The 27,734-nt window shown below is 38.8% G+C and overlaps 1 protein-coding gene and 1 pseudogene across 8 annotated transcripts in view; one reads left to right on the forward strand and one right to left on the reverse strand.

Annotated features, from left to right (window-relative positions):
* The window catches only part of ZFYVE9 (zinc finger FYVE-type containing 9), a 134,223-nt gene that overhangs the window by 2,339 nt on the left and 104,150 nt on the right, over nt 1-27,734 (forward strand). The gene's annotated exons all lie outside the window — the stretch shown is intronic.
* On the reverse strand, nt 7,470-8,470 carry LOC118675180 (annotated as a pseudogene).

Genomic DNA, 27,734 nt, shown 5'->3' on the forward strand with positions numbered 1-27,734 from the left:
CACAGTTTGAGAAATCACTGATATAATAAGTTTAAAGTTAACTAACCTTGGCAAGTTGAATGAAAAGTATGGTGTCTGTTTTCTAGTTAAACTACCAATCAGTCTTAAGTGGCAATATAGTCATTTCTCTTAGCAACATATAGTCGTGTTTTAATCTTAGAGAAAAGATATTTCAAGGGACAGCTGATTCAGTTAACAAACATTTGAGAGCCTTTTGTGGTAGCTGTGTTGTTATAAAAGAATACCTGGCCATTTACTTTGGTTCTCATCTCCTTGGACCTCAGTGTTATTGTCTGTAAAATGCAGATAGTTATACTTATCTTGCAAGATTTTTAGGGTAAGTATATCTGAAAAAATTTGTAACCTGTAAAAGATAGTTATAAAACTTTAGCTTATAAAAAAATGTATAATTTTATTGATTTCAGAGATGAAGGGAGAGGGAGAGAGAGAGAGAGAAGCATCAACGATGAAAAAAAATCATGGATCGAGCCTGCAACCCAGGCATGTGCCCTGATTGGGAATCAATCCGTGACCTCGTAGCTCATAGGTCCACGCTCAACCACTGAACCACACTGGCTGGGCAAATTTTAGCTATTAATTTTAAGTGCCAGGTGCATTCTTTGGTGTTCTGAGAAATACAATAATGACCAAGGTCTTTGCTAGCAACTAGCTAATTGTAGAAGTAGGACATATTTAGTTAACTGTTATAAGGTAGGGTCAGACAGGTGTTGTAATTGAGTGGAATATGCTAGATCTCTTGTTAAGACTTCTATGTTTAATGTAGTAGCTTGCCTGTAAGAATATTAGTAATTTTTATATATGATCTTTCTTCTTCCAATTCCTGATTCAGTGTTTTATTCTTTAAGGAGGTAATTACATATATTGCCTGGTAAGTGATAGTTTTATTAATTTTATTTTTAAAATTGATTTTAGAGAGGAAGGGAGAGGGAGAGAGAGATAGAAACATCTATGATGAGAGAGAATCATTGATCTGCTGCCTCCTGCATGTCCCCAACTGGGGATTGAGCCCACAACCCTGGCATGTGCCCTTAACCAGAATCAAACCTGGGACCCTTTAGTCTGCAGGCTGATGCTCTATCCATTGAGCCAGGGCTAAGTGATAGTTTTATATAAACTCCTTAGCAAGACAGAAATGAGTGGAGATGATCCCATTTCTTTCTCTGTTGCTAAGTTACCACTATACATTTCATTCAGTAAACTTTTATTTGGTACCTGTTATGTGCTTGACAGAGATTAGTTGCAAAGGCACAATTTAAGCCTCAATTTTCTCTTCTACAAAATGAAGCTGATAATACCCACCTTATGGATTATTGTAAGGATTAAATGACATGATGTGTAAATCAGAGCTATGATTTAGTCCCAGCAGTCCCAGTAAGTCATTATTACTCTGGAAGTAGAAAATATGCTTCTAGTTTACTTCTCTTTGAAAGAGCTTGAAAGATCATTATTTATTTATACAGTTTACTACTAAGAAATAAAATCATGACCATTTTAAAGTATTAGAGATTGCTAAATTAAGGAGGAATCAAGGTGTCAGTAGTTAGTATTTTAGTTGTGTAGTTAATAGAAAATCTTATACTTTATGATACTAAATACATTTAATAAAATAATTAAAAATGCTATTTATAAAATAATTACAATTATGCAAATTAAGTAGTACTTACAATTTTTTTCTTTTGAATTACTGTAAATAGCCCATTTATAGAACTGAACTATTGGAAAAATTAGAACAATAATGTTTTGTACTTATGAAATACTTTTTGAGAGCCTTTAATAAAATAGGTAAAGATGAGGAAATCTCTATGGACATGTTGAAATCAAGAAAAGGCATCAAATTCATATTGGGTAAGGGAAAAGGAGAACTTAATGAATGTTAATGGTGATCTTGAGGCATTTAGGATTTTATATTACAGAAGTATTTTTAAAGTCGTCTTAAATTTTTTTCTGTTAATTGTCTTTTAGTTTAACATCCATACATTTGTTAATTTAAGCTTAAAACATACTTTTCTGGACCTAGGCTTTTGGCTATCATAGTTTCTTTAGCTGGAAATTCTATAGTGATTTGTTATCTATTCTCTTTTCTTATTATTTATGATGACATACCCTTAAGGATATGCTTTTTAAATATCTATGATGGTAGTTTTGTTGCATTTTAAGAAAATATAGAAGTAGTAAATCCATTCCCTAGATTTAAATATATTAATTAATTTTAAATGGAAATTTATTACCTTTCAGAGGAAGGAGCCTTAGAAAGTAAGATAAAAGAAAATGGTAAGGTGAGTCTAGAATTTTTCATAAATTAGGGAAAGTTTGGGTATATTCAGCCTTGGGTTTTTCTGGCAGTTTGAAATAATATTAACTGTAAAGAGGCTGTAAAATGTGAAGAATTACATATATTTCAAATAATTTAGAGTATTAGGAAAGGCTCAATTTTTTGTTTTGTTTAAAGTATTACATAAGGCTCTATTTTTGGTAATATCTTTATTGAGATATAATTCACATACTATACAGTGTACTCATTTAAAGTATACACTTCAGTGGCTGGTTAGTCACAGAATTGTGCAAACATCATCACTATCTAATTTTAGACATTTTCATCTCTCTAAAAAGAAACCCATTCCCATTAGCAGTCACTTCCCAGATCATCCCCTCAGTCTTCCCTGCCCTTAAGCAACCACCAATGTACTTTCTGCCTCTGTGGATTCGCATATCTATTCTATAAGTGGAATCACACAATATGTTACTAGCTTCTTTTACTTTAGCATAATGTTTTCAGTGTTCATCCATGTTACAGTATGCATCAGTACTTAATTTCTTTTTATTGTCAAATAATATCCCATTGTATGGATGTAACACATTTTATTTATCCATTCATCACCATAACCATCATTCATAGCCAGAACTTAGTGAAACTGGTCAACCATATTGGGCGATCATGGGAATAGTGGTGTGGGGGCTTTAACTATAAAAGGTTGTATTCTAAGAATATTGTTTAAGGAAAGGCAATTGTAAGCCTTAGTTTTAGTTTTCCTTTAGCTGCTGAAATATTTCTAAAAAGTTAGAGTCCAGTTGTATATTTAGCTATTAACGTTTCTAAGCATTAGACTGACAGATTTTAGCGATTGCTGTTACCTCTCCATGATATGTAATTCTATATTCATAACGACTAGTCATTGCTCTTTATTCTTAATGTAGTATGGTCCCTATTGTTTGTTTTCAATCAAGGCATTAAAGCTTTTCTATGAGATTTTTGTAAAACATAGTTCAGAGTCAACAATAATGACTTGCTAATGTTTCTAAAGTTATTTTAAAATAGTGAGTACTGCAGGGAACCATGTTTGAGTTCATAAAGTACAAGTTTTGGACCTTCATTCTACACACAGTGGATCACCCAAAGTATTTTCCCACTTGATTTGATCACTTTTAGATCCTTTAATAGTAACTGAACTGAGTGAGCTGAAAGGCTTCTACTAGTTTGTTATACAGCCTTTTAGTTGCTTTGGATGCCATAATTTCAATATAAAGTTAAAAAAGAATTCAGCAGTTCTGGAGTCTTTTTGCTGGGATTAATGAAAAGGTATGCATTTCTATTTGTAATATGGTTCTTTTCTACCTCTTATGATTGTTTGGTAGTATCTGCCAGCATTCCTTTTATTAAAATGAATAAAGAGTAAATGGTATATATTTTTTTATTATTGTTTCAAAGCACAGCAGATCTGTCTCAAAATTATCTTTATTAAAATAAAAAGCAAGCAGTATGAAAATTTTTTGAAATTATTCTGTCAGGGTTTATGTAAATTCTAATATCCATTTTTAATTTTCAATTGAACATGAAAAACAACCCCTAAAAAGTAATTGAAGTAAAATACTTTGAGTTTGAGAAAAACCAACACATTGCGTACCGCATAGAAATCTCTAAGACATACGTCAGGGACCGCACGTTTTTGGGCAAACTGCACGTTATTTAAATCATCATAATGCATTTTAGTTTTTCAATAATTATAACATTTTTATTTACAAAAACAATTAAACAATTAAAGCTCCTAGTACTTTCTTTATTTTTTTTTTAAATATATTTTATTGATTTTTTACAGAGAGGAAGGGAGAGAGAGAGTTAGAAACATCGATGAGAGAGAGAAACATCGATCAGCTGCCTCCTGCACATCTCCTACTGGGGATGTGCCTGCAACCAAGGTACATGCCCTTGACCGGAATCGAACCTGGGACCTTTCAGTCCGCAGGCTGACGCTTTATCCACTGAGCCAAACCGGTTTCGGCCCTAGTACTTTTTTAACGTATGGTACTGCGTAAAACATTTTCCTCTATGAAGAGGGACCAAACAGAATTTACGTAAGTATCTAGATTCGCTCCTTTTTCCATGGGTGTGAAAAACGAGAACACTCGTGAGCGGTCCTTAACAGATGGCGCGAAACACGAGAAAACTCCTGAGCGGTACGAAATGTGTTAAAACTTCAAAATATATCATCTAACCTTTTCGTGATTCTGGTGATGTAATAACTGCCCATAGGCTTTTAAAAAAATTAGCAGCTGAGGTTAATTGTTGTGGTTTTATTTAGGTCATTCTTAGACATTTCTACTCAATGTCTAAAAAAATAAGAATACTAATTGTTGAAGGGGATGTAAACATCTAGTCCACCACTCATTTTTTTTTTAAGGTTGATTTTTTAATATGGCATAGCCCTTCATGATTTGGTTCTAACCTGATCATTCCTCACTCCTGTTTCTGCATGTTCCACTACCCAATCCTTCCAAGATTCCAGGTTTATGAAGTTTTTCTTGATTATTTGACCTTGTATTTCTTGTGTAATATCAAAGCTTTGTTAACAATGTGCCACCTTCTGCTAGGTGTGTCACGTATGTTATTTCTAATTCTTAAAATGACCCTTTAGTATCCATAGTGTTCTGCCTATTTTACAGCTGAAAGAACTGAGTGTCTTGGGAACCCACATCTGTGTCAAACCATATAGCTCTTCCTATAAAATCCACATTCTTTTTCATCTTGTGAACCTCCCGATGTGTTCTGTATTTGTTTTATTTTAGGATTTTCCATACTGCTTGGTGAAATATTCATATTAGGAGAGCACAAATTTAGTTGATTGACTTTGATGGATATTTGCATGTAGCATTTTGTATAAGAAAAAGGTGTGTGTGTGTGTGTGTGTGTGTGTGTGTACTTGAGAAACTTCAGCTTCATACACCGGTATTTAATATATTTTATATTTTATTGATTTTTACAGAGAGGAAGAGAGGGATGGAGAGTTAGAAACATCGATGAGAGAGAAATACTGATCAGCTGCCTCTTGCACACCTCCTACTGGGAATATGCCCGCAACCAAGGTACATGCCCTTGGCCGGAATCGAACCTGGGACCTTTCAGTCCGCAGGCTGACGCTCTCTCCACTGAGCCAAACTGGTTAGGGCTGGTATTTTAAAAAATTTTTATTGTGGTAAAATACACCATATACTGGTAGTTTTGAAGCAGATAAAAATGCCTGCTTTGCTATTATTAGAAAAATGCAATAACTGATCTCTGGACCTCATTTCTCTGATCTGAAAATGAGTGGTGGACTAGATGTTTACATCCCCTTCAACAATTAGTATTCTATTCAATGTTTCTAAAGAAGTAGTGAATGAAAAGATAAATAACATGTAGACAACTCCAGGCAATGGTGAGTAAATGTCACTAATGAGGTAACAGAATGAGGGTGGGGGTGGTAGCAGTGTGCTCTGGATGGTGGCTAAGGAAAATAGAAGAACTAAGACCAAGGGATTGTAATTTATATAAAAGTTTTTCGTGTAATAAAGGAAATATATTTCTGAATAAAAACAGAAATTCTGGAAGTTAGCTGGATGAATGAATAGCTTGTTGCTGAGGCCTCTTCTTTCTCTATTAGTCCCTCCTGTGCTTTTTTTTTTTTTTTTTTTTTTTTTGGTGATAGTGTGTATATGTGTTTGAGAAAAAATGCATGTAGAGATGTGTTATATGAAAACTAGAGGCCGGGTGCACGACATTTGTGCACTGGGTGGGGTTGGGGGGCGGTCCCTCAGCCCAGTTTCAGTCCAGGAGCCCTTGGGAGATGTCCGCCTGCCAACTTAGGCTGATCCCCCTGGCAGTCAGACATCCTTCTTGCAGTCAGGGGCTCTCGCAGTCCCGGACCCCTTGCTCCTTACTGCCTGCCTGCAGTGGATGTGGGAGAGGCTCCCACCTCTGCAGCTGTGCTCACCAGCCACGAGCCTGGCTTCTGGCTGAGCGCACTGACCACCAGGGGGCAGTTCCTGCATTGAGCATCTGCCCCCTGGTGGTCAGTGTGCATAATAGTGATCAGTTGTTCCATGTTCGGTCGATTTGCATATTAGGGTTTTATTATATAGGATTATGTCTGATAGGATAGGATAGCCAGGTCACCAGTAGCACTTGGAATAAAGCTTTTATATTGCTCATAAAGTTGGAATTCAGTAATTAAAATGGGATCAATTATTGTAGATCTTCACAGTTTGTTGATAAAGCAAAGGAGGCATGTTTTGCATTAAAAAAGCATGAGATACACTTTATTTATTGATTGATTTTTTTAATAATAAAAACTGAATTTTAATCAAAGTGTAATCTCTGCAGAAACATACATCTGGGAAGGGCATGTGGCAAAGAGACACCCCCCCCCCCTTTTTAAATTTAAATTCTTTATTGTTTAAAGTATTCCATAAGTCTCCTTTTCCCCCCACTGACCTTTTCCCGGCTGCCACCCCCCCCCCCCCCCCCCCCCAGCATATGCCCTCACTTCCCATGCTCCCTTTTATAGAGATGCTTTTTTTTTTTTTTTTTTTGCATTCTAATCCTAGATTTATTCAACACAATTATTTTACTCTACACAACAAAGTATAAACACATTATCTAAAATGCTACAGTTACAAAAAAATTCAAAACAGAAAATCCATAGTACTGACTGTACAATAATAGCCGAAAAAGCAATGTACACGTTGCCAAGGTAATCCCAAAGACCACCACGAAGGGGGAGAAGGTCTGTGATGACCTTGCAGAGCTCTCATATTTGCTCACCAATTTCAGAGAAAAAGGAGATGTGCCATATGGATGGATGTATATGTACATGTGAGAACAGAACCATTTACAGCAACTAACATGGGATGTTTAACTCTAGAGGCCAGAAGAACTCAAGCAGGGGAGTATGGCCAGGTTAATAGGAACAGCACCTGCACAAAAGCATGCCCTTTCCTGAAGGATCCTCAGGCTACTAGACTTGGCCCTAGGTCATCTATGGAATGGAAAAATGTGCTCTCAGGCTGGGGTGGCATTGCCACCTGGAACCCTGCTCTGTTCTTGCTGGCTCTGCCACTATACTGACTCTCAGAGACTGGAAACGTGGGAACTTTCTAGCCAGGAAACTGGAGAGCATCTTAGGCACAACCCCAAATCAACAACACTTCTGCAGCCAAACTTGGCCTTCAGAGGAAACGTCTCAATGCTCCTTTGGAAGCCTGCCCCCGAGTGAGGATTTGTTTCCTACTGACTGTCGTTCAGCTAGAAAAGTGACAGAACTGAGTTGGATGGGATATAAGTTTCGGGGCAGAGCTTTGGTAGCTTGTTTATTGGGAGGAATTGGAGCTGGAGTGGCTCCTATGGTGGTGGCGGGATCGCTGATGCCGCGGGGAGCGTGACCTCTTTATCCGTGGGGGTGACTGACTCCCCATGGGTGGTGGTGGTAGCATTCTCTTGGGAGGGCTGAATCGCCTCGGGGGTGGCCTAGGCCAGGGGGCCAGCACAGCAGTGGCGGTGATTTCCTGGCCATCAATTTGTCCTTCATCCGTATGCTTCAGCACCTTCTCAGTTTCATCTGGATTCTCAAACTCGACGTACGCATAGCCTTTAGATAGATGGGGGTGCATCATTTCTACAGGCATGCCAATCATTTTAATTTCACCGTAGGTGGAGAATATCTCCATGATGTGATCCTTGGTCACATTCCTGGTGAGCTTACCAATGTGTACTTTGGTGGGTTTAGGGGAAGGGCTCGCCTTTTCCTTTCCTTTTCATCTCTCTGGGGTGGTTTGGATTTGGAGCAGGGAACGCAGCCTATTGTCATATCTGCTCGAAAAGGAGTTGGAAAGCCAGAAGAGCTGCTGGAACTGGAGCTTCGGGATCTGCTGGAACTTCCTGAGCGGCTTGATGCTGATGAAGAGCTAGAGCTGCTGCTTGAGCCAGTGCTAGTCCTGGAGCCAGAGCTGGAGGTAGAGTTGGACGGAGACGTGATGCTGCTGCTACCACTGGAAGCGCTGTGCCTCTTTTTATCCCTGCCACGATCCTTCTCGCTCGGCTCCTTGGTGGCCCCTTCTCCTTGGTGGCCCCTGTATCTTTAGAGCGATCCTTGGACTTCTCATCAGAGTGGACTTTGCATTTGATAGGAGAAGGGGCCATCTTCCCACCACTGCGACTTTGTCCTGCTCTCCTCAGCCGCTGAGGTCAGCATTACTCTGTGGAGATAAATTTTACTGTGAAAACTTTTACATAGTCTTCCCATCCTCAAGGTATTGGAGATGCTAATATTGACATATAGGCAGACAGATTATGTCTTTACTAGCTGGGAAATTGTTGAACAGCTAGAAAATTGTCCTTGTTAGCTTTTTCTGGAGTCCTTACTTCAGTGAATCTTGACTTTGGGAAGAAATCATTCTACACCAGAAGCAAGGAAGTGTTCTTTAATCAAATGAATTTGGGTTTTGCAAATACACATTAGTATTTTTAAAATGGAGGAGTAAAAGTAAAGGAACTTGTTTAATTTTGTTCAGCAGTGTATTACCCAAACTTACTGGCTGAGGAACCCTTTTCTCCCATATAATACTTAGTATGTTTTACTGATCTAGGTCAACTTTAATCTGTTTTATAAAGTCTCAACCTTAGGTGATAGGCCCTGCTTACTTCCTAAAGGACCTCATTCTAGGGTTGGTTATGCTAATTATTAGAAAATAGCTTTATATTTATTTATTTATTTTTTTTTTCATTTGTCTGATTTTATTTTATTTTATTTTATTTTTTTATTTTTTTATTTTTTTTTATTTTTTTTTTATTGCTTAAAGTATTACAAAGGGTATTACATATGTGTCCATTTTATCCCCCCGCCCTAGACAGTCCCCTAGCCTCCCCTACCCCCCGAAAATAGCTTTATATTTAGCCAAAAGTCTGCTTTTCTCTCACAGCTATCCTTTTGTTGTTTTGCCCTCTAAAATTATACGGAATATTTACTCTCATCTTAATATCTGAGGATGACAAGATAATATCTTGTTTTAACTAGTATGGTGACTAAAAGTGAAGGCTTTGAAGTCATACTGCCTGAGCTCAAATTTTAATTCCATTGCTTTTATTGTGTGATCTTGGGCAAATTAGTTAACTTTTCAGTGCCTCCGTTTTCTCATCTGTAAAATGTGAATAACAACTCTACTTTAGTGGGTTAAATGAGATGAATCATCTAAGGAGTTAATTACATAATACGTTGCTGTAGGTCCCCTGGGAAGCAACACATTAGAAGTGCAAGAGATTATGTGGGGGATAGAATGGAATGCCTGTGGAAGAAAAGGAAGCCAAATTGATCAGAGAGTCTCAGTATGCAATATGGATCTGAAAGAAAAAAATCTCAGCCAACCCAATAAGTTGAACAGCTAGAAAATTGCCTGTTAGAGGAGTCTTGCATCGGGAAGAATGGCCAGATTCTAATATACCCACCATGTTTAGTTATTCCAAGAGCTGCCCAAGGAGAGTATGGCCTGGACTAGAAGGTTGAGATGAATTCTGAACATGCTGCAGCTAGAAGTTGTTAGCTAACTACTTTTTGCACTCAAATGCAAGTTCTTTTTTGAAGGGAGATCCAAGTGACTACCACAGTCCATTTTCTGTCCTTCATGGGTCTGTGTCTCTAAAGATTTTCTGAGAGCAGCTCCTTCAGGGTTCCATGGACCTCTCTTGCTGATGGGAAACTTTAGAAGGAGTAGGTTAGTGAGATAAGCTTCGGCCCCCATCTTTATGGTCATGGCTACTACTTAGTTGAACTTGCAGTAGTCTTAATCATTCTCCAGAATAAAGCTGGTTTCTGCAGAGGCCAGACTGGTGAATTAAACACATGAAAGGTACCACTACCTCTCCATCTTTAATATACTTAAGGAGAGCACTAATCTCTGCCATTCCTTTAACCTCCACCCTCTACACAATACTACCTTGGACTTTTTATTTTGGCCAGAAAGTGGGGAGACACCAGGTTTCACTTGGCCTTTTCCCTATGATAGCGCTTATTCCACAGGCCAAGGATCCAAGGTGGGGGTCATCCTAGCCACCAAGTATGCCAGTCCCATATATATATTCAGGGACTGGGAAAATGACTGTTGGGTGGGTTTGTGGATCAGTGGATTGGCTGTAAGCTAGACTTTGGCCAGGACTCCATTTATTGTTTATTTCTGTATTCCTTCCCTTGTAATAGGGCCATAATGATGTTCCAGGCTCCAGGTATCGGTGTCATCTCAGACTCTGTGATCAGTAGTTCTTCAGATGTCTGGGTATTTTACTTTTCCACTATATAGTAACCTGAGTAAATAGCCATAGGTTCTTTTGGGGAAGAATATGGGGAAATATGTATAATGCTGTTGTGTTGCAGGGTTCTTACTCCCTAGCCATCATTTTTTTGTCAGTGGGTCTGGATCTGAAAACAGTCTCAGGTTCAGGAATTAAGCAAGGGATAGAAGAAGCTTTTTATTGAGGCAGCCACTCTCAGCCTTGTGCTTATCCATTCTTGTCTTGTGTTGATTGCATATATTAAGCAGCACCATTAATGTTAACCTTTGGGAGGATTAACATTAGTTATCCTGGCAAGCAGGAATGGAGGTGGGAGGCATATCCTAAGCGGAGCTCTTGTTGCCTTGTAGGTGAGAGGTCTCTGAAGTATGTTCCTGCAGAGTGGGAAGTGCTAATATGATCCCTGCAATCTCTGAGGGGTCAGAGGATCTGGAGAATCAAAATCTTGGGGGACAGCCATTTTAGATGTTCCTATTTCATCTAATAGGCTTCCATGTTTTCCAGTCTAGGACCCTGACCTTAGCATAACAGATCTGCCTTGACTGAGCATTTATTTTTGAAGTATTGTATTCTTTAACTATCCTGGGTTCGCTCTTCATCATTTCACGTTCTCCCACTGTAAGTGATAAAGACCTCTCTGAGCCACTGGAGAGCCCTGTGGCCTTCACACTTAGTTTCCATTTGTTTGTTAGCTGCCTCCTCGAGGGAGTCACTGCAGCACCACAGCCAGCCTATTCCATTATTCTTGTACGCATTGTTCCCTCACACTTTGCAAGTACTGGAATCATTACACTATTCAGAGTGTTCCTTTTCTGGGAACATTCTCCCAAGAAGGTTTTAGCACTTTTCCCAAGAAATTTTAGCATTTGGGTCACCAGCTTGTGTCAGGGACTGTCCATGCTGTATATTCCACCCAGGATGAGATTCTCCTTGCCAGTTGGATAGTAAGTGATCTAGTTTCCAAACTCCATCTTACCTTCTGTTTTCTCAGTTCACTTCTGACACCAGCTGTGCCAATTTGAGTTCTTGGAAGCAGATTTCAAGACGAATGCAAGAAGTATATGGGAGAGGCGGAGGACTCCTATGAAAGGAAAGATGGGAGGAAACAGAATGGGCAGGGAGCATCTCAGACCGACTGAAGACTCTGGAGCAAAATTTTTCATTAGATGAGTCATGCTTTTGATAGAAATGGCCTTTTGTTAGTACTGGTGCTGTGATCAGTCATTGGCTTGGGCGGGTGATCTCAGCTTGATAGCTAGGGATCCTGGGGGACTGCAGCTGGGAGCTGGGAGCTAACTGCATGCCTAGCAATTGGATCTTTCTTGATGGGAGATATAAGGGACATGTCCTGATGACTGCCATACATAAGTGCTAAGTAAATGTTAGGTATTATTATAATTATCTACAGAATAAGTTTTTCTAAGTTGCTTTTATCTTTTATAAGTAAAAACTTCTAGACATCTTACTTTCTTGGTTATTTTCTGTTAGAAGTGTTAAGATGTGAAATGAATCTTGTGCTTGGAACTGGAGCTAAAAACAGTATTTCAAGTGTGGTCTGGCACATAGTAGGTGCTCAGTGCATGCTGATTGAGATGAACTGTGTTATTGATCTATTCAGCCTGCAGCGTGTAATCTCCACCCCCTCTACAATTTTGACATTTCTAGTAGTGCAGCCTGAGATTACATTAGCTTGTTTCTTGTGATGGCTTTTTTCCTGTAACAGATCATTCAGTAGTTTGGATCTTTTTGAACACAAATGTTGAACTATATATCACTATACAGCATCATGTTAGATTTAGTTGATTATTCTAATTTGATTCTGTCTTTTGAGTATTGATTCTTTGATCTAGCAGATGCAACTGTCACACTTTTCTTCATTTCATACTACAGATTTCATCATTGTGTCACAAATGTTCACATCCAAATCATTAATAAAATGTTCAACAGAATAAGATTAAGAATCTAGACCAGAGGTCCTCAAACTTTTTAAACAGGGGGCCAGTTCACTGTCCCTCAGACATTCCACACATGTGCACTGCGGGCCTGGGACGAGTCGGCTGCTAAGCAGGACAGGCAGCGGCGGCAAAAACACCCAGCGGGCCGGATAAATGTTTTCGGAGGGCCGCATGTGGCCCGCGGGCCGTAATTTGAGGACCCCTGATCTAGACTATGCCATTCAGATTGATAAGTATTTATGGTCAACACTATTTAGCCAGTTAATAATTCCTTAACCACATTGATATATGACCCAAATTTCTGCATTTGTCCATTAAAAGATAGTAAGAGACTTTGTCAAATAAAGAACTTGCAGAAATTCAGCAGACTAAGGCTAGTTCCTTAGACAAAAAAGGAAAAGAAGTGAATCAATTTGACTATGTATGACCACCACTTTTCTTTTTATGTGCTTACATTTTTAAAAAATTTATAGAGAGAGACGAAGGAAGAGGGAGAGAGAGGGTGGGGAAGAGAGAGGGCTAGGGGATTAAACTCCTAACCTAGGTATTTGCCTTGACCAGGAATTGAGCCTGCATCCCTTTGGTGCAGGGGATGATGCTCCAACCAATTGAGCCACCCAGCCAGGCAATGCTTAACTTTTCACTTTTATCTTTCAGAAATTAGTCACGTGACCTTGGTAAAGTTACTCAGCCTTTCAGGACTTCATATTCCTGAAATAATGTGATTGGCAAGTTCATAGAGACGGAAAATAGAATAGTAGTTACCAGGGCCTGGGGGGAGAGGTCAATGGGGAATTAGTGTTTAATAGATATAGATCTCAACTTGGGAAGATGAAAAAATTCTGGAGATGGATGGAGATGATGGTTGTACAATGTGAATATATTTAGTGTCACTGAACTATACACTTAAAAAACCATATCAAACTTAATGGAAACACTAAATAATTCCTATTACAGTCAGAAATCAAATGTCCATTGTCACCACTTTTATTTATTTATTAAAAATATTTTTATTGATTTCAGAGAGAGAAAAGGAGAGGGAGAGATAAAAACATCAATGATGAGGGAGATCATTGATCAGCTGCCTCCTGCACTCCTCCCCCCACTCCTACTGGGGATTGAGCCCGAAACGGGGGCATGTGCTCTGACCAGGAATCGAACTATGATCTCCTGGTTCATAGGTCGATGCTCAACCACTGAACCACACTGGTCAGGCATTGTTATCACTTTTAGAGGAACTAGCAATGTAATTAGACAAAGAAAAGAAGAGAACATAATTGGGGAAAAAATGGACGAAAACTCGATAGAGGAGCCCCATTGATCTGCTCAGATTCTGTATGAGAGAAATAAAAGTCCCACTGGAAGGATTATGGGAGCCCGGGACAGTCTGCACAGGAGGGTGTTGTGTGTGTGCCTGCATGTAGAGATGTGTGTGATTGTGTGGAAGGAAACAAAATAAATAAGTTGAAACCTGGGAAAAAATATGATAGAATTACATCAGTGGGGTCTACAGAATCACTATTGAGAATAAGTACTGGGGAGACACAAGACAAATTCATGGGGTATGTGGATCTGCTTTCAATCAGAGCACTTTTCTATGTACTGTTGTTGGGGTTCTGTTGCTAAAGAACTACATTGATCTAGATCCCTGTGGATTCTTACAATAGAAAAGCTTAATATTTCAGGTTTAGTTCAATAGTTAATAGCCAGCATAGTTCCTAGTATGATTGAGATTATAAGAAGAATCATTGAAGAGACAGACATATAAATAACATTAAACTTAGTTGTCTTCTAGGCTATGCTATCAATTATTGGAGGGCTGGAAGTATATCTTTTTTGCCTATCTCCTCAACCTTTGATTCCCCTCTGCTGCTTGTGCTCTCTTTTGAACTCCCTCTTTTCTTTGAAGTAAAGATCATGTTCCATGGAAAAAATGGCTAGTTGAGTTCACATATCAAAGTATAGGATGTGCAAGTGCTTTTTTGAGACAGTCATCACACTTAGCTATGCAGCATAGTGCCTTATTCGTACTTCCCATTTTGTTGCAGAATATTAAAAAGACATTTACTCAAGAGTTGAGATTTAACAAAATTAATAAAATGTATTGCTTCATCTATCAAATGAATCTGGCATTTAAAAAATTTAAACTGAGAGTTCATGCAGTGAAGAATATGACTAGTACAATTTGGTGTTGTTGCTAAGGTACCTTGCAAGCAATTCTACCCAGCATTGCTTTGCAATGTGCAAATGTGTCCATCCATGCAAATGTCAACACAGTGAAAAAGGCATACTAAGGTGTTACGTTTTGGTGTTAGTATGAAAATAGTGTTTTTTATTTTTTATTGAATTTATTAGGGTGACACTGGTTAATAAAATTATATAGGTTTCAGGTGTACAATTCTATATACATCATCTGTATATTGTGTTGTGTGTTCACCACCCCAAGTCAAGTCTCCTTCCATCACTATTTATCCCCCTATACCCTTTTCTACCTCTCCCCACACCTCTTTCCCTCTGGTAATCACTATACTGTTGTCTGTCTTTGAGGTTTTGATTTTTTGAGTCTGTTTCTATTTTGTTTGTTAATTTTGTTCATTAGATTCCACATATTAGTAAAATCATATGGTACTTATCTTTCTTGGACTGGCTTATGAAAATAGTGTTTTTTAAAAATCCTGTGTAATAAAAGGCCAGTGACCATAAGTATAATGACTGGAATGACCGCTTGACCAGTCGCTATGAAGTGGGAGGCCAGTGAGGGGAACCTGCTGGTTCGTGGCAGTGGCGGGCTGAGACGAGGGCCGGCGAGGGGAACCGGCTGGCTGGCTGGCTGGCTGGCGGTGGCGGCAGGTTGGGACCAGGGCTGGCGAGGGGAACTGGCTGGCTGGCTGCGGTGGGGGGGGGGGGGGGGGGGGGGGCGGGACCCGGGGCTGGCAGGGGCAGTGGGGTGGGACCAGGGACTGGTGAGCGGGCGGAAGATGGGTCTGATCACAGGCTAGGCCTAGGGACCCTACCTGCGCACGATTGCATGCGCTGGGCCTCTAGTTGTTTATAATTGACATACGTTATATTAATTTCAGATGTACTATATAATGATTTGATATAGGTATGAAAATACTTTTGACCTTATATACTTTCTAAAAGTGTCTTGGATTATAGATCTCTAGGAGTCTATGGACCACAGTTTGAGAACCATTTGTCTACTAACTCATCTCATTTTGTGCTTGGATGCTTTCAAGCAGCCTGAACTTTATCTTATAATATTACCTAGCTTGTAAAGTTTTTAAAATTCAACACTCTGGTTAGATAAACTCCATTGAGTATTTAACTGACTTAATCATTTTAAAAAGTTTTAATAATATAGTGCTTAATCTGCACCCGTCCTTGTTTTTAGTCTGAATATTTTACTGCTTGCTCATACCTATTAACTCTACCCTGATGTCTTTTAAAAAATATATATATATTTTATTGATTTTTTTACAGAGAGGAAGGGAAAGGGATAGAGAGTTAGAAACATCGATGAGAGAAAAACATCGATCAGTTGCCTCCTGCACACCTCCCACTGAGGATGTGCCCGCAACCAAGGTACATGCCCTTGACCAGAATCGAACCCGGGACCCTTCAGTCCGCAGGCCGATGCTCTATCCACTGAGTCAAACCGGTTAGGGCTACACTGATGTCTTAAAAAACAAACTAGTTTTAAGATTTGCTTTCCATATTTTCTTACTCTGAACAAATTGCTCAAAGTATAGCTGTTGATCTTTTGACATTTAAATCCTCTGAGAGTCATGCAATAAAAATCTTTGTTTTTCTAGCTCCTTTGGGAAAAGGCAAATTTAGGATTGGTGGAATATTTCAGCAGATTCTTGAAATGAAAGCACTTAGAAATATTAGTTGCATTGTAGTCTTATAGTATGTATTTTGTCATATCTAATACAGTGGTTTCTGTGGAAAATTTGGAGTTGTCTTAGGAGGGAGATGGTACTTTTAATTTAATATAGTCCTTGTTTAAGGAAACTATTAAAATCTCTAATATGTGAAAATTGAAAATATAAACAAAGGTTTTGTTACAGATTAGATTCCTTAATAACAAATTCTAGATGGATCATCAAGATTCTTTTAGTATATTGAAATTTTATTGTTTTGATTTTTGTTGGATATAATTGGCAGTTGGCCAGCTTTAATCTGCTCCCTCCATTAACCGCTCATGTTTGTGTACTACTCTTCCCCTCATTTAATCTGCTCTTTGGCTTTGCTGTTCCCACTTCTTGAAACTCTCTTCCCTAGATATTCGTAAAGTTGCTTCTTGACATTCAGCTTGACATAAATGTCACCTTCTTAGACCTTCTCTGGCTGCCCTATCTAAAATTGTAATCCCCAATCTTTTTTTTCCCTTTTCCTCCTTTGCATGTATCATCTAGAGCACCATATATTTTACATGTTTATGTTGTTTGTTATTTATTTCCACCCATTAAAATGTAAACTCCATGCCCGGCCAGTGTTGCTCAGTGGTTAAGCATCGACCCATGAACCAGGAGATCATGGTTTGATTCCTGGTCTGGGCACATGCCCAGGTTGTGGGCTCAATCTCCAGTAGGGCCTGTGCAGAAGGCAGCCGATCCATGATTGTCTTTCTTCATTGATGTTTTCTTTCTCTCCCTCCCTCTCCCTTCCTCTCTCTGAAATCAAGAAAAGCATATTTTTTTTAAAAAAGTATAAGCTCCATGAAGGGGCAGGGTTTTTATATGTTGTTGAATGTGGCTTGCTAGTATTTTGTTGAGGATTTTTATATGCATATTTATTCCTAAGGTACTAGTATATATTGGTCTGTAGTTTTCTTAGGATGTCTTTGCCTGATTTGGTATCATGGTAATTTTAGCCTCAGAGGATGAATTAGAAAGTGTTCTCTACTGTTTTTTTCCCTTTTTGGGGAGGTGAGTTTGTGAAAGATGGGTATTAGTCTGCTTTTTAAATATTTGGTAGAAGTCACCATTGACACCACCTGGGTTTGGTATGGAAGTTTTAAAATTTAATTTCTGGAAGTTTTTAATAATGCAACCTCTTTACTTATTTATAGATCTAGTCAGAGTCTCTATTTTTTAATGTCAATTTTCATAGTTTGTTTCTAAGATTTTATTAATTTCATCTAGGTTGTCTAGTTTGTTAGTATATACTTATTCATAGTATTCTTTTATAATCCTTGAAAAATCATATAATTTCTCTAAGGTAGGTAGTAATGGCCCCACTTTCACTTTTAAAAAAAATGATTTTATTGATTTCAGAGAGAGCTGTTTAATTTCCACCAATTTTTAAAAATTTCTCAAATTTCCTTCTGTTAATTGATTTCTAATTTCATTTCACTTTGGTCAGAAAACATACTTTGTGTGATTTCAATCCTTTTAAATTTATTGAGGCTTGCTTTATGACTTAATTTATGACCCATACGCACTTGTGAAGAATGTATATCCTGCTGCTGTTGTTGGATAGGGTGTTCTGTAGATATCTATTAAATCTAGATAGTTTATAAAGTTCACGGTTTCTATTTTATTTCCTTGCTAATTTTCTCCCTAGTTATATCCATTATTGAAAGTGGGGTATTGAAGCCTAGAACTATTATTGTTGAATTGTCTATTTCTCACTTCAATTCTGTCAGTTTATACTTCACGTATTTTGGGGCTTTATTGTTAGGTACTCTAACTTTAATGCATAATATGGATTGGACTATGTATGTTAAAATTTGATAACAAAATAAAGCATTGATCTCATATATGCTGTGAACAATAAATATCATTTGTCTTGTTCTTTTTTTAACTGTTTTTTGTTAATCCCCACTTGAGGATATTTTTCCATTGATTTTTGGGGAGAATAGAAGAGATAGGGAAAGACAGAGAGAAACATCAATGTGAGAGAAACACATCTATTGGTTGCCTCCTGCACGAGCCCAGACCAGGCCTTAAAGGAGCCTGCAACCAGGCTATGTGCCCTTGACCAGAATCGAATCCGGCTCCCTTTGGTCTGCAGGCCAACGCTCTATCCACTGAGCCAAACCAACTAGAGCAGTATCATTTGTTTTGATATAGCTTTGATGCTTACATGATTTTGACTAGAAGTTATGTCTTATGTATAGATTACATAAAGAAGCACTTGTCTCTGAGAAGACTCTTCACTGGGCAGTGGTTCATTATACAGGTTTATAAGCATGTAAGTAAGGTGCAGTGAACTGTAGCAGTTTAAACATGGTTGAGATAAAGTATTTAAATAATTACTTTACCAATGTATTACTTTTTATTGAGAGTAAAGTTCAGGTGGTAGTATAACAATGTTCCTTGACTGTTCCTGGTAGAATTTGAATCAGTACCAATTATTATAAAAACTATTAACAGCATCTACCTTTTGTACAAACAAGTCCTAAATCATATCTGGTTTAGGAGGAGGAAGCAAATAGAGAAATATCCATTATGTTATATTCTGTGGATATTTTTCTTTTTAATCTTTATAGCAATCATTTGAAGTGGGTGGTGTTGCTCTCACTTTACTAATGAGCAAATTGAAACTCAGAGATTCATTAATTTGACTAAGGTCACCTGGTGAATGCTTTTTTCATTTTTTATTATTCTTTTAGTCTTTTATTCAACAAATATGCCAGGCTTTGGAGAAGCAGCCATGACCCTGTCAGACATGATCCTTTGCCCTCATGAAGTGAATTGTTTGGTGGAGTCCTTTTACTTAGTCTGAGCCACATTTCATGTAGCTGTGACACATATTTGTAGAGTACTTTATAAAATATTTTTGCATTATTACCTATTTTATGATTCTTATTGCAGTTTTGTGACTCTGATGGGTTAGATATTATTGATATTATTCCCATTGGAAAACTGAAGGAAACTTAGACTTAGGGATACTAAGGTCATGTGGTTAGTAAGTGGCAGAGCTAGCACGCAGTCCCAGGTCAGCTGGCTCCAAGAATCCTGTACTTCTTCCATTACACTGCATTGTCTCATTGTTTCACATGAAACTGTAAGCCTAGATTGCCAAGAGTGATATCCTAGAAAGTAACCAGTCCAGCAGCACTCAGTAGAGCAGATCTCCACCAGGCAAAGTATGTGGAGAGAGAAAAAAAAAAAATCAAGAGGCTCAAACAGCTGTGCCTAGTGTGCAAAAATGAATTTTTTCTTAAATAATGCAGTGAGAAGAGACTACAACATGAGAAATATTGCATAGACATGGTCTGAACAGCACTTAGATGGGCTTCCAGGGGCTTCCCCTTCCTCCCTTCCCGAACAAAGACTTGAAACAGACAGTGAATTTAAGAGGAAGAGACCCAAGCAACACAGGGCTTTGTACAGAGCTATCTGCAGCTACAAATCAGAGTGTAATCTTTATGTGAGGAAGGGATTGCTTGTTTTACATTGACTACCTCAGCTACTTTCATGCAGGTACAGAGATAGTAATCTATTCCGTGAAAAGATTTGAGTGCTTCCTCTGTGTAAAAGCTCTGTTAGGCCTTATGGGAATAACATAAGCATGACACCATACTTGCCCACAGGAACTTGTTACCTAGTAAGGAGATTTTGCATTCATTCAAACAATACTTGTTCATTCAGAGTCTATGTGTCAGACCCTTACCAGGTGTTTAGGAGACAAGAGTGCAGATAACATAGAAATTGACTCTAAGCCTTTAGCTTATACTTCCCATTGCGTGGAGAGTATTTCTTTACCTCGGCAGTTAGAAACCTTTTAAAGTAGAGAGCAGGATCTGAAATCCTCTTACCAAAATAGCAGTCAATACTGCTGTTCTTGTGACTTGGCCACAAATAGAACCAGATAGCTTATGGGTTAGAGCTTAGGTGTCAGTTAGAAAATATATATATCATATTTAACTGTCAAAGGATTAGTGCACAGGATATGTAACCACTCCAACAAATCATTAAGAAAAATACAGACATTCCAACAGAAAAATAAATGGTAAATGATTTGAAGAAGAGATCACAAGATAGGAAATTCAAAGGGTACAAATATATATCAATCTTATTAGTAATCAGAGAAATGACGATTTAATAATGAAACATTATTTTAACTCTTACTGGAAAAAATAAAAGTTGATAATAGCAAGTTTAAAATAATAATAGGAATTTAAAGCAGCGGTTCTCAACCTGTGGGTCACGACCCCTTTGGCGGTTGAACGACCCTTTCACAGGAGTCGCCTAAGACCATCCTGCATATAGATATTTACATTACGATTCATAACAGTAGCAACATTATAGTTATGACGTAGCAACGAAAATAATTTTATGGTTGGGTCACAACATGAGGAACTGTATTTAAAGGCCCAGAAGGTTGAGAACCACTGCAAGAACTTTCTTTATGACAGGCACAATCCTGTGAAGTAAGTACTATCATTATTGTTTTCTTGATAAGGAACTTGAGAGACAGGGCTATAGTAACTTGCCCAAGGTCTGACATCTAGTACTTGTTGACCTCTAATTTGAATTCAAGTAAATCTGTCTTTAGAGCTTCTCTCTCTCTCTCTCTCTCTCTCTCTCTCTCTCTCTCTCTCTCTCTCTCTCGTTCTTCCTCCCTCCCTCTCTTTCTGTCTTAAATTGATTTTTAGAGAGAGAGGAAGAGAGAGAGAGACATCTTTGTGAGACCTAAACATCTATTGGCTGCCTCCTGCATGCCCTCTATTGGGGATTGATCCTGCAACCTGGGCATGTGCCCTGACCAGGAATCGAACCAGCAAACTTTTGGCGCACAGGACAACACTCAACTAATTGAGCCACACTTGCCAGGGCTAGAGCCTGCACTCCTAATCACTAAAGCATTGCCCTTGTCTCGGTTGATTACCATTATGCTGTATGTTCAGCCTCAACAAAGCTTACCAGAAAAAAAGCACTTTAAATGTTTGTTGAGTGAATTTTTTAAAAACATGTTTTTTATTGATTTCAGACAGGAAGAGAGAGAGTAAAACATCAATGATGAGAGAGAATCATTGATAGGCTGCTTCCTGCATGCCCCCTACTGAGGATCTAGCAACCTGGATATGTGTGCCCTTGACTGGAATCGAACCTGTGACCCTTCAGTCCTCAGGCCGATGCTCTATCCACTGAGCCAAGCCAGCTAGGGCTCAATGAATTTTTTTAAGCTGCAAATATATTAGGCACATTATTTTGGAGGATAATTTATTAGTATCAAAAAGAACACACAATTCCATTTCTTAATGTGTTTTTGAAAAAAAATGTGTATAAGGGAGCATGCATGAGGATATTCATGGCAGGCAGCATTCTTGATATTTGTGGAAAAATAAGGGAAAATGTAAATGCTTATTCTCATTAGTGCTCTAAATTACTAATAAACATACTAGTACTTACATGTAGTTATATATAACTAGTACATATAACTAACTAAGACAACTATGATATGGCTATATTTTAGAATTCTGGATGCACAGTTAAAATAAATGAAATAGTTAATCCGGAAAGATATCTAGGATATATTATTGAATGAGAAAAGCAAGTTCTAGAACTTTTCCTACCAAAATAGATTTTAGATGATGGAAGAGTTAAACAAATAAAAATAATCATGAAAAAGCAGAGAAAATATGGATGAATATTTTTATAATAATGGAATGAGGAAAGCTCTTTTTGTAAGCATGATGTGAAATGTAGAAGTTACAGAGGAGAGGAATGATGAATTTGACTACATAAAAATGGAAGATTTCTATGTAGAAAAAGAACAACATTAAACTGGGACAAAGATTCTGAATATGAGATTTTATATATATATATATATATATATATATATAATACTTGTAGACAATTTGCAAAAAGGCCAATAAACATGGAAGTTGTAAATTAAAAGTACAAATTAGAAATTCAGGTCTGATTTCCTATCTGTGAAATTGGTGAAGATTGATAATATTCAGTAACTATGAGCTTGTAGAAAAACTTCTTTATACTCTTGGAGGAAATATAAGCAAGCACAGCATGTGTGGTGGAAATTTTGGCAATATTTATTAAAATTAAGTATACTTACTATCCTTGTCTCAAATTCCACTTTTAGGGATTTATTGTATATTAAAATGTAAAGATACATGAACAAAGATATTATATTGTTTACTACAGGCCCGGTGCACAAAAATTTGTGCACTTGGGGGGGTCCCTTAGCCCGGCCTGTGCCCTCTTGCAGTCTGGGACCCCTCGGGGGATGTCCACATGCTGGCTTAGGCCCGCTCCCTGGGAGATCAGGCCTAAGCTGGCAGTCAGACATCCCTCTGGCAGCCCAGGAGCCCTCGGGGGATGTCCACTTGCCAGCGAGGAGCAGGCCTAAGCTGCAGTCGGACATCCTTAGCGCTGCTGAGGAGGTGGGAGAGGCTCCTGCCACCACTGCTGTGCTGGCAGCCATCAGCCTGGCTTGTGGCTGAGCAGAGTTCCCCCTGTGGGAGTGCACTAACCACCAGAGGCCAGCTCCTGCATTGAGCATCTGCCCCCTGGTGGTCAGTGTGTGTCATAGTGACCAGTTATTCCCAGTGGTTCTGCTGTTAGGGTCAGTTTGCATATTACCCTTTTATTATATAGGATGGGTATACAAATATGGAAACAGTGTTCATTGGTAGGGATGAGCGTTAAATTGTACATTCATGTAATAGGATGCTGTTAAGTTGTTTAAAAAGACTGGCAAACCTAGATGTACATGCATGCCTCATTTCACATTCTTCTGTGTAGTGTTGGTTGATTATAACACTATGTTAAATAACATGGATGAATATATTAAAACAGAAGACTATATATTTTACAAAATCTATTGTACTTTGTATGGTGATAGATGTTTATAGACTTAACAAATGTGGTGATCATTTCATAAGGTATATTTAAATGTTGCATTACCATATTGTACACCTGAAACTAATATAATATTGTACATAAACTCTAATTTAAAAAATCCATTATAGTACCCTGTTTGATCTATAGCTCTTTCCTTGCTCTGTGTACTATTACATGTAATGGGAACATTAATAATTTCAGGCATACTATAGTCTAATATTTATATGTTATTGAACTAGAATTTCTTTTTATTTTTCTCTTTTTCTTTTATTAGTAAAACAGTGAAGGGGGAACGCTGTTTCCAAATATATGCATACTCAGTGATTAAGAGTCTGGGATATAAAACCAGATTTCCTGGGTTCAGATTCTGGCTCTGCTACTGTGTGCAACTTTGTGAAGGTTAACTTCTTTTTGCCTCATTATTTCCTCATTATTTATTTGACAAACTAGAGGCCCAGTGCACAAAATTTGTGCAAGGGGCGGGGGGAGTCCCCTCAGCCCAGCCTGCACCCTCTCCAATCCGGGACATCCCTCTCACAATCTGGGACCGCTGACTCCTAACTGCTCACCTGCCTGATTGCCCCTAACTGCCCCCCCCTGCCAGCCTGATCACCCCTAACCACCTCTGCCTGCTGTCCTGGTGACCCCCAACTGCCCCCCTCTGCCGGCCTAGGCGCCGATAACTGCCCCCACCGCTGGCCTGGTCACCCCTAACTGCCCCCCTCTGCTGGCCTAGTTGCCCATAACTGCTCCCCCCCCCCCCCCCGCCGGCCTGGTCGCCCCCAACTGCCAACCCTACCGGCCTGGTCACCCCATGCACCCTGCTGTTCTTTCGTTTGGTCGTCCCTCACTAACCCCCTTGCTGGCCTTGTCGTCCCAGGCAGCCTGCTGGTTGTTACTGTTACTGTGATGGCGTCCTGGACAGATTGCATATTCCTCTATTATTAGTATAAATATTGAAGTGCGTACTGTATGCCCAACACTATTCTAGATGCCAGCAATGCAACAAGGAGAATTAAGACTAAATTTACTCTCTTGTAGTAGATGTACATTCTGGAGGGCTTAATTCTATACCTACTATTTAGGGTTGCTAAGAGGATTAAAAGTTTAATACCAATAAAACACTTGGAACAGCCTATAGTACATAGTAAGTAGATGATAAATAATAATAATACTATTATTTCTCCTTTCCCCCAAAAAGACACACAGGGAGTTGATTTAGTAACTATTTTATAGAAGTTTTTGTTAAATACAATGACATTGAAGGCTATATGAAATAATTTCTTTCAGTATATTCTTACATTTACCCTCATTCTGGGTTCTCTCATACACTCTGTCATTGAGCTCTATCTTGGCAGCCAATAAGTAAGTGCTCTATTACCTTAATTTGAGTGTGCTAGATGTTGAGGTGCAAAATGTACAGTGGTTCTTTTAAGGAATCTTGATGGAAGTGATAGAGAAATTAAGAGGGTAAAGATCAACAAATTATTAAGATTGATGAATTGAAGGTCATCATAAACATCAATAAAGCCTGGTAGGATTGACTAATAATTATAAAGCATTTAATGGGAAAAACGAAATGTTATAGTTTTATATATTGATTTGTAAATTCACAAAATCTCAGTATGTATTCATGGAATAAATATTTATTTATTCTATGAAAACATAAATACACCTGCCTGTCAGGTGTGGTGCTTAATGCTGTCAATGCTTTGGTGAATGAGATAGTCATGGAACCTAATCTCATACAGCTTATATTTTACAGTGTTACAAAAATAATAATAATAGAGGAATATGCAAATTAGCTGGGACACTGTAACATTATGACCGATCTACAAGTGGCGGAGAGCTACAGGAGGGCGGGGCAGTGAGTTACCAGTGGCGGTGGGCGGGGTGGCCAGCTGAGGCAAGTGGCAGCGAGCTTACTCATGCATGGATTCGTGCACAGGGCTACTAGTAGAGTTATAAGAGCTGTGCAGGAAACCTAGTCTGAGGGAGTCAAAGGAGGACTTCCTTGAGGGATTGAGATTTAATCTGAGACCTGAGGTTGAGTGAGTTTATATTAGTCAGGAAGAGAGAGAAGAGTGGGAAACAGCAATCCAAGGAGCGGGAACAGCATGGATAAAGGACCATAGGTGGGAAAGAACTTGGTACCCTTGAGGACTAGGAAAATGTCAGTGTAGATGGAGAGAAATAAACAGGAAGGAAAATGGTAAAAGAGTAAGCTGGGGAGTCAGGGTTAAATTATGCAGGACTTCATAAAGTCATAGTATGGAGTCTTGATATTTTAAGTGCAACAGAAAACAAGTAGAAGAATCACTTTATTAGATCTTTTTAAAGATACTATAACTGCTGAGTGGGTTGGGGGAGGAGGTGGCAGAGTAGATATGAGAAGATCATTGAAAAGATTATTTGTGGTGGGATCCAAGGTGGTGGCATAAGTAAATGCAATACTCACATCCTCCCACAACCACATCAAAATTACAACTAAACCACAGAACAACCATTATTCAGAACTGCCTGAAATCTGGCTGAACGGAAGTCCTACAACTAGAGAATTAAAGAAGCCACAGTGAAACTGGTAGGAGGGCCAGAGGTGTGGTCTGGGCTGGTGTGACACCCACGTGTGGCATTTTTTTTAGTCAGGAGGAATATCTCAGCTGAGGTGCTCCCCTCCTGTGCCCCCATGAGGAGCAAGGGGTCTCAGCCCCATAACAGACCCCTCAGCCCAGGGTTCCAGTGCCGGCAAGAGAAGTCCCTATATCTTCAAGCTGTAAAAACCAGTGGGGATTGTGGCTGAGTGATACAGAGGCTACTGGAGTCCCAGGCAGTTCTGCTTCAAGGGTCAGTGCATGGACTTACTCCGACTTACTCCCTCTGAGCTCCAGCTGACGCAAGTCCTGCTCCATTGAGGTGTCTCCTGCACAGCAGCTCTTCCACTATAGCAGTGGTTCTCAACCTTCTGGCCCTTTAAATACAGTTCCTCATGTTGTGACCCAACCATAAAATTATTTTCGTTGCTACTTCATAACTGTAATGTTGCTACTGTTATGAATCATAATGTAAATATCTGATATTCAGGATGGTCTTAGGCGACCCCTGTGAAAGGGTCATTCGACCGCCAAAGGGGTCGCGACCCACAGGTTGAGAACCGCTGTACTATAGTCACAGCTGGTCCTCACAGCCACTTGGCATGGGAGTCAATTCCTCCTAGTGACACCAACAGCAAGCAAGGCTCAACTACAATAGGAGAGTGCACACAGCCCACACAGGGGCACACCTAGAGTGCCCAGCTCTGGTGACTGGGGAGGCTGAGCCACAGGACCCTATAGGACAGTGATGGCAGACCTTTTGAGCTCGGCGTGTCAGCATTTTGAAAAACCCTAACTTAACTCTGGTGCCGTGTCATATAGAGAAATTTTTTGATATTTGCAACCATAGTAAAACAAAGATTAATATTTTTGACATTTATTTTATAAATTTAAATGCCATTTAACAAAGAAAAATCAACCAAAAAAATGAGTTCGCGTGTCACCTCTGTCATGCATGTCATAGGTTCGCCATCACTGCTATAGGATATCTACTACATAAGGCCACTGTACTAATTTGAGGAGACATAGCAGCTCTACCTAATACATGGAAACAAACACAGGGGAGCAGCCAGAATGTGGAGACAAAGAAACATGTCGCAAATGAAAGAACAGAAGAAATCTCCAGAAAAAGAATGAAATGATGTGGAAGCAAGTGAACTACCAGATCCAGAGTTTAAAACAATGTTTATAAGGATGCTCAAGGAACTTAGTGAAAACATTAATGACATAAAAAAGGACCAGTCAGAAATGAAGGATACAATAACTGAAATGAAGAATAATTTATAGGGAATGAACAGTAGAGTAGAGGATACCAAGAATCAAATCAGTTATTTGGAATATGAGGAAGCAAAAAACACCCAATCAGAACAGCAAAAAGAAAAAAGAATTAAAAAATAAGAAGATAGTGTAAGAAGCTTCTGGGACAACTTTAAGCATACCAACATTCCCATCATGGGAGTGCCAGAGGAAAAGAGAGGGAGCAAGAAATTGAAAATCTATTTAAAAAAATAATGACAGAGAAATTTCCTTACCTGGTGAAAGGAATAGACATACAGTCTAGGAAGTGTAGAGAGTCCCAAACAAGATGAACTCAAAGAGGCCCACATCAAGACACATCGTAATTAACATGCCAAAGGTTAAAGACAAAGAGAGAATCTTAAAAGCAGCAAGAGAAAAGCAGTTAGTTACCAACAAGGGAGTGCCCATATAACTATCAGCTGATTTCTCAACAGAAACTTTGCAGGCCAGAAGGAAG

This window comes from Myotis myotis, unplaced genomic scaffold (genome assembly GCF_014108235.1).
Source record: "Myotis myotis isolate mMyoMyo1 unplaced genomic scaffold, mMyoMyo1.p scaffold_m19_p_2, whole genome shotgun sequence".
In the NCBI taxonomy this organism is placed as follows: domain Eukaryota; kingdom Metazoa; phylum Chordata; class Mammalia; order Chiroptera; family Vespertilionidae; genus Myotis; species Myotis myotis.